Source organism: Marmota monax, unplaced genomic scaffold (genome assembly GCF_021218885.2).
Source record: "Marmota monax isolate L192 unplaced genomic scaffold, Marmota_monax_Labrador192_F-V1.1 WCK01_AAM20220418_F8-fsc00075, whole genome shotgun sequence".
In the NCBI taxonomy this organism is placed as follows: Eukaryota; Metazoa; Chordata; class Mammalia; order Rodentia; family Sciuridae; genus Marmota; species Marmota monax.
In genome coordinates, this window is record NW_026694772.1 from 7,948,248 (window position 1) to 7,956,182 (window position 7,935).

Here is a 7,935-nt window from a genome sequence, read left to right on the forward strand (position 1 = left end):
GCTACCATTACATAAAAGCCAAGCATTTTCCTAGATCTTAGCACCTATAGGATTCAGCCACTAAATGGAGGGGCTCACCCTGCATGTTGAAGCTATCAAATCTTCAATGTTGGATGCATGATAAGTCACTATGACATTTAAGTTCTCTTAAGTTATTTACTTCAATGAATAAAGTGAAATCAACCCAAGATTTTATGCTATGATAATTAACCCCTGCTCATTTCGTGTTGAGTATCATCCCATAATAATAATTCAAGGATTTCTGACCCCTGTCATGACTATGATGATAAAAAATCTTGTGAGTTGGCTTAGTTTCTTCTCTATTTCTATAATAGAATTACCTAAGGCTAAGTAATTTAAAAAAGAGAATTTTTTCATAGTTCTGGACATTGGGAAGTCTAAGAGGATAGTGTCAGGATCTGCTTGGCTTTGGATGAGGGTCTTGTACTGTTTCAACTGTGGCATGAAATGGAAGGGTAAGTGGGCACATGACGAAAAGAGAAAGGGAAGCTAAAGTCACAAAAGAGTTAACCTATTCTCATAAGAAAGGTATTCACCCACTCATGAGGACTCTGCCAAATAATCCAAATACCTCCCATGAGACCTATCTCCCATCATTGCCAATAGTGAAGAATTAAGGCTCAAAATTATTTTGGGGGGGGGACAAACCATATTCAATTATAGCAACAGTATCTGCTAGAATGTTTTCTCCTTTAGCTACTGAAGATGGTGAGTACTTTGGAAACCATATTGATGATTAAACACTATTGTCTAGTGCATCTTAAATATTTTCAGTGAGTTTGCCACATAGGGAGAATGCACTTTAATTACAGTGACATAAATAAGGGAGAAAATTTTTTTCTTGTTCATTCTAACAACAATTGTTCTATTCTAAAATGAAGATCAAGTGAAATTTTGAATATGAAAACAATTTCAACAGACTTTTCAAGATACATTTCCAAATGCTTATTCCTTTAGATTCTTTTTTAATTAGTGCATTATAAGTATAAATAATATTGGGGTTCATTTTCACATAATCATACCAATGTATGATTTGCTCAACTTCAGTCTCCAGTATGTCCCCTTCCCCTACTCTACTGGTCTTCTATTTATTTATGGTCTTTTAAATTAGTGTTTTATGTATACATACATGAAGGTGAAAAAGTAACTCAAAGTGGATCAAAGACCTAGGAATTAGACCAGAAACTCTGCATTTATTAGAAAAAAACAGGCTTAACATTCCAACAATGGCACAGGCATCAAATTCCTTAACAAGAGTCCTAAAGAGCAAGAAGTAAAAACAAGAATCAATAAGTAGGACAGAAACAAATTAAAAGCTTTTGCACAGGGAGAAAAAAAACATTAAGAGGGATGAAGAGAGCCTACAGAATGGGAGAGGATGGTTTGCCACCTGCTCCTCAAATAAAGGATTAATATCCAAAATATAAAACGAACTCAAAAAATAACACCAAAAAACCCAAACAACCTACTTAATTAATAGACAAAATACCTAAACAGACACTTCTCAAAAGAAGAAATATGAATAGCCAGTAAATATGAAAAAAAATGTTCTTTGCAGATTCTGAAAGGGTTGCCTTTATAGATATAGCTATGATTGCATTTTTAGTGCTTTTTAAATTTGTTCTAATTAGTTACACATGACAGCAGAATGTATTTTGACACATTGCACACAAATGGAGCACAACTTCTTATTCCTCTGGTTGTACATGATGCAGAGTCACATTAGTAGTGTGATCATACATGTATATAGGGTAATGACGTCCATCTCATCCCACCATCCTTCCCACCCCCACATCCCCTCCCCTCCCTTCACTCCCCTCTACCTAATCCAAAGTTCTCCCATTCTTCTGGACACCCCCCCCCATTATGGATCAGCATCCACTTATCAGAGAAAACATTTGGCCTTTGGTTTTTCAGGTTTGGTTTATTTCACTTAGTATGATATTCTCTAGCTCCATCCGTTTACCTGCAAAAGCCATAATTTCATTCTTCTTTATGGCTGAATAATACTTCATTCTGTATATATACCACATTTTCTTTATCCATTCATCTGATGAAGGGCATCTAAGTTGGTTCCATAGTTTAGCTATTGTGAATTGAGCTGCTATAAACAATGATGTGGCTATGTCACTGTAGTATGCTGATTTTAAGTCCTTTGGGTATAGACCAAGGACTGGGATAGCTGGGTCAAATGGTGGTTCCATTCCCAGTTTTCTGAGGAATCTCCATACTGCTTTCCATAGTGGTTGCACCAATTTGTTGTCCCACCAGCAGTGTGTGAGTGTGCTTTTCCCCCACATCCTCGCCAACACTTATTGTTGGTTGTATTCTTGATAATTGCCATTCTGACTGGAGTGAGATGAAAGAGTAATTTTGATTATGATTGCATTCTTGAATTAACAGAAAATTACATATTCAAAATATAAAAATCATGACAGTTTTGAAGTCTCTGGAACTCTCCCAACATTAGTTCATTATAACCTGAATAAGAATGGGTGGAATGACAAGGGTATCCCAGAAAGGGATCTCTCTTCTCTCTCCACTTTGACCTTTAGTTTCACTTCACTTATTTTATTCTCTTTTTAAATTTCTATTCATTCTCCATAAAAGGTCCACAAAGAGGCTGGGGTTGTGGCTCAGCAGCAGAGCACTCACCTGGTGTGTGTGAGGCCCTGGGTTCGATCCTTAGCACCACATAAAATAAATAAATAAAATAAAGATATTGTGTCTATCTACAACTGCAAAAAAAAATTAAAAGTCCATAAAGATACTTTCCACCATAGGACATGTGACTTTAGAACAAAAAGATAACTCATAAATCACCATAGCCAAAGCCCTCTTAACTCCTTGCCCAATTTCATTGAACTAGTTGCTGATGTGACAATAACCCAAATATGAATCTCCTCATTCCAAGTTAAGGGCTGTTAATTTACAGAAGTCCAAAAAATGACATTCAATTAAAATGAAGTATAATAAGATGATGGTCCACCAACATAATTCAGATGTACCAGTTATGATTTACGTTTTTAACAGGATATATTTGAGAGAAGAAAAACAATACTATAATTATAATCCCAAAATTTCATTATAATTACCAAAAGTAAATTTAAATCCAAACCATGGATTTACAATGAAGTACTCAAAGAAAGTTTATTAAATAATGCGATTTTGCCACTGTTGCTTACATGTGATAATGAAAAATGCAGATAAATTCAACCTTCTTCTAGTATTTTTCAATCAATGACTGAGATCTGTCTTGAATTCTGATTCCAATTCTCTGTACCTTAATCACAAAATCGTATTTAACTTAGAAAAAGGAAATAGCTTGTTCTACTTCTAACTCTTATGATTAACTATTTTCACAAACAAGTAGGAAATTGTCTTTTTGTCAAATATTGTATGAGCTCTTTTAGTTATAATTCATAAAACAATGCATCAAGATTGGCGTTATGGTACATTAAATGCAGAATCAGCTTGGTACTCCTCTTTTCATTGTCAAGTAAGAAATTGTGAAGATAAATGAACCCTGGGAATTTCAAGATGTGGAATATGATGCCAGCTGGTGCATAGAAGAAACTAATTCAATCAGGCTACCTGATGTTTCCTGCTGCTGCCTAGAGCAGGGCAGTCTGCAAGCTTGTAAAAGGGCCCAATTTGTCCTTGTCTCTTTCATGGTTTAAGTGCCAGGGGGAAAAAAGGTCTCCTTAACTTTGTTGAAAAACAGAAAAGTAAAACAAATGTATACAAGCTCAAGGAAACATTACAGCAGGTAATTTTGGAGACTGAAGAGGAATTTTGACTACTGATTTCAAAACTTAGGGTTTAACAGATAGGATGGCTGATATTATACAATGGCTATTTTCTAAAAATAGAGATGCATTTTTAACCTTCTTTGTGCTTTTTTTTTCCCTCTGGTAATTCATTTATTCATTTCTTCACCCACACATTTATTCATACATTTTTTATCAACATATGTGCTGCAATACATTTTGCTATATATTGTTTATTATATAGCAATGAGTTGACAAAATTTCTCTCTCTTATGAATAATCTCTACATTGCACCTCAGGTCTAGTACTTGAGACAGGTAGATTTTGCCTTAAAACCTATCAGGATGCCTACCTCAAGCAAAATTCTCAGATAAAAACAGAAGATGACTTTCTCTAACTTATGTAGAGAACACATTTATTAAGATGAGAGACAGGACCTGTCATCAATCCAGGAAGGATGCAAGCCAGGGACAGAATATAGACACAAAAGAGGGAGTCCTTGTGGCTGGAATCATAGGCAACATGAATGGGTTGACTGAAGACAGTGATTTTTCCTATTAGTGTGCTGTGTCTTGCATAATTCCTGTTGGAAACTAAGTACATAATAAAGTCATGTCCTATAGATCTGCCAATACATTGTGCTGCAATGCATATTTTGTGCTTCATCCTTTTTTTTAAATTTTTTATTGTTGGCTGTTCAAAACATTACATAGTTCTTGATATATCATATTTCACACTTTGATTCAAGTGGGTTATGAGCTCCCATTTTTTACCCCATATACAGATTGCAGAATCACATCAGTCACACATCCATTGATTTACATATTGCCATACTAGTGTCTGTTGTGTTCTGCTGCCTTTCCTATCCTCTACTATCCACCCTCCCCTCCCCTCCCCTCCCCTCTTCTCTCTCTGCCCCCTCTACTGACATTCATTTGTCCCCCTTGTATTATTTTTCCCTTTCCCCTCACTTCCTCTTGTATGTACTTTTGTATAACTCTGAGGGTCTCCTTCCATTTCCATGCAATTTCCCTTCTCTCTCCCTTTCCCTCCCACCTCTCATCCCTGTTTAATGTTCTTTGTGCTTTTAACCCTCTGGTTTTTACTTGATAAAATCTATGGTTCAACAGAATGGAAAACCAGATGATTGAATGAAATACTGCACTGTTCTATTCAGTATTTTGATTCATTTTATATCTTTAATTTTACAGTATCTCCAAAATTCATTTGTGTGAGAAACATATATTAACCACCTACTCTGTAGTGAGTTGTTATGCTGAATACTCAAGATAGAAAATTAAGTATGATAAATTCCCTAATTTCAGGGACCTAAAGTTTCTAGAACATGAAGGGTGCTAAACATCAAACCACAAATATCAGTCTGCCCTTTTACAAAATGATGCACTGATAACCAAAAAAAAATGTGCAATGTGACTTCAGAATAGTATGAAACAGAGACACAGTTTTGTCTAAAAAGGAAATCAGTGTGAGCTTTCAGTCTGGCAAGAACTCTCAAAGATGGGTTATGATTAAAAACTGTAAAATTGGGAATTATATATAATTTGAATTTAATCATGATCACTCTGCAAGATGTACCCCACTGCTTTTTTCTGATATCATTTTCCCTCAAAGATCTGGTCAATTTTCATGACTTCAACCATTACTTCCCTTTGGGGGGCTATGAATTAACCTTATTGTCTTTGTGTTATGTTGCTATAACAGAATAATTGAGACTGAGTAGTTTGTAAAGGAAAGAGATTTATCTTGGCTGGAGTTATTTATCAGTTCTGGAGCCAAGTAAGTCCTAGATGTGAGGAAGGGGCACATCTGAGGCCTCATGATACATCATAAATTCGTGGAAAGATGGAAGGGCAATTGAGAATGTAAAGAAGAGACAAAACACAAGGGGGCATCTTTGCTTTATAACAACCTACTCTCAGTAACTAATCCAGTCCTGAGTGAGAACTCACTCATTTCTTTGGGTATTAAGCCAATTCCACAAGAAAGGCATGGATTCCTCTTAATGACCTAATCATCTTATAAAGGCCTATCTCCAAATACCACAATAGAAAGCAAATTTCAATATGAATTTCAAAGGAGACAATCCATATTCACACCATAGCAATTATTCTCTTCCCTATCCTACCATTACTTCAAATTAGCATAATAGAAAATTATTACCTTAATCCCTGAATCAGCTTCTTCTCTTGCCTCCTCCATTTTTTCATGAATGCCATCCTTAAATTTGCTCAAATGCTAAACTTTGGAGTAATCCTTATCTTCATATCTTTCCTATGCAATTAAAAATACAACTGATAATGATAATGATAATGTTATGGACATCATTATCCAAAGTACATGTATAAAGACACGAATTGGGGGTCAACCTATTTTATATACAAACAGAGATATGAAAAATTGTAGTATATATATGTAATAAGAATTGTAATGCAAAAAAAACAAAGTACATGTATAAAGACATGAATTGGTGTGAACATACTTTATATACAAAGATATGAAAAATTGTGCTCTATACATGTAATAAGAATTGTAATGCATTCTGCTGTCATGTATTTTTAAAAAATAAATAAAAAATACAACTCTCTCAGATCTTCTTCAAACCACTTTATTTTTTCTTTTCTACTCCTACTATGTCAGTCAGTCTAAGCACATATAATATCATAGTTACACTGCAACAATAACCTTTTAACTAATTTCCATGTCTTCAGTCCTATTACTCTCCCGTTTGCTTATACAAAAAATAGCCCCAGTAAATATTTGCTAAACAACTACATGCCAAATTAATTTTCTGAATTCATTACTTTAATTACTTCAATTCTGTCTATTTGAATAACCTCTGACAATTCAATCCCCAATTTCATAAAAATCAACTGAAACTCCTTAATTAGGCATTGGAGAATCTTTGTAATATATTGCCAAGATATCTTTCTATAATTTTCCTTCTTGAAGTTACCTATTTGATAATCCTTCACAACTTATCACAGTTGTGACTTACTAGTCACATTAACATGTTCACCCTGAGAAAGACTATTTCCTGCCTCATATAAGAGAAGCTGGCCCATTTGGCTATGAAACATTGATCATAATTCTCTGGTAAAATTATTGATATTAGTTTCCTGGAAATGCTATAGTAAAGTAAAACAAACTAAATGGCCATTTTAAACAAATTTATTATTTTACAGTTCTGAAGTTATAAGTCTGAAATCAAGGATTCAGCAAGACCATACTTACTCTGAGACAATGAGAAGAATTCTTCCTTGCCTCTTCCTAGCTTCGGGTGGTAGCTGTCAATTCTTGGTAATCCTTGACTTTCAACTATACTGCTTCAATCTCTGCTTCCATTGTCACATAGTATTCTCCATTCATTTGTCTATGCCTTTGTCTCTTATTTGCATAAGGACACCAGTCATGTTGGATGAAGAGTCCATACTCTAGTATGATATCATATTGATATTAAATCTACAATTGCCCATTTCCAAATAAGGCTACATTCTGATGCACTGATGATTAGGGCTTCAACCAATCTTTTTTGGAGGATACAATTCCATCCACAATTGATTCATTCTTGCAAGTTATAGTCAATCTGAAATGAAGAAAACTATATGTATATGTTTTTTAACAACTGAACTTGAACAAATTATACAATTTGCAGTAATAGATATATACTGAGCACTTAACATAAGCAGGGATGCAGTACCCAAATTATTTCAGCCAATAATCTTATATAGTTCATTAAAATGTCCTCTTGTAACTTACATATTAAAGAATTTAACTCATCTTTGAGTTTATACACACTCTGGACTATCATTTCCTACTTGGGATGATAGTTGCTATGATACCTTTCTGAGTTCAGCAGGTTTAACTCCCATGAGTGTTATTACCTGCCCTCTGCAGATAAATGGAGAAAAGATATCATCATTTACCTTTTAACCTTTTCTATTCACTTCTGTTTCTACTTAATTCCCCTGATATTTTTAACACATTCTAACTAAACTTTCCATTGTTTGTCTCCCTGAATTTCATTCTAAGGCCTTCTCTGTTTTATACATGTCAATCATCAATCCTACTCTCCTTTATCACCTTATCCAACTGACAACACTGTCCCTACTATCCCTTTTTATAC

General features: G+C 34.5%; 1 long non-coding RNA gene across 1 annotated transcript; it reads right to left on the reverse strand.

Annotated features, from left to right (window-relative positions):
* Positions 1–2,058: 2,058 nt before the first annotated feature.
* LOC131423437 (uncharacterized) lies at positions 2,059–7,387 on the reverse strand. Its single transcript, XR_009225029.1, has 3 exons — positions 7,044–7,387; positions 5,973–6,083; positions 2,059–2,370 (listed from the first exon to the last, which is right to left on the reverse strand). It is a non-coding gene; the product is annotated as an uncharacterized LOC131423437 (long non-coding RNA).
* Between the last annotated feature and the right edge of the window lie 548 nt (positions 7,388–7,935).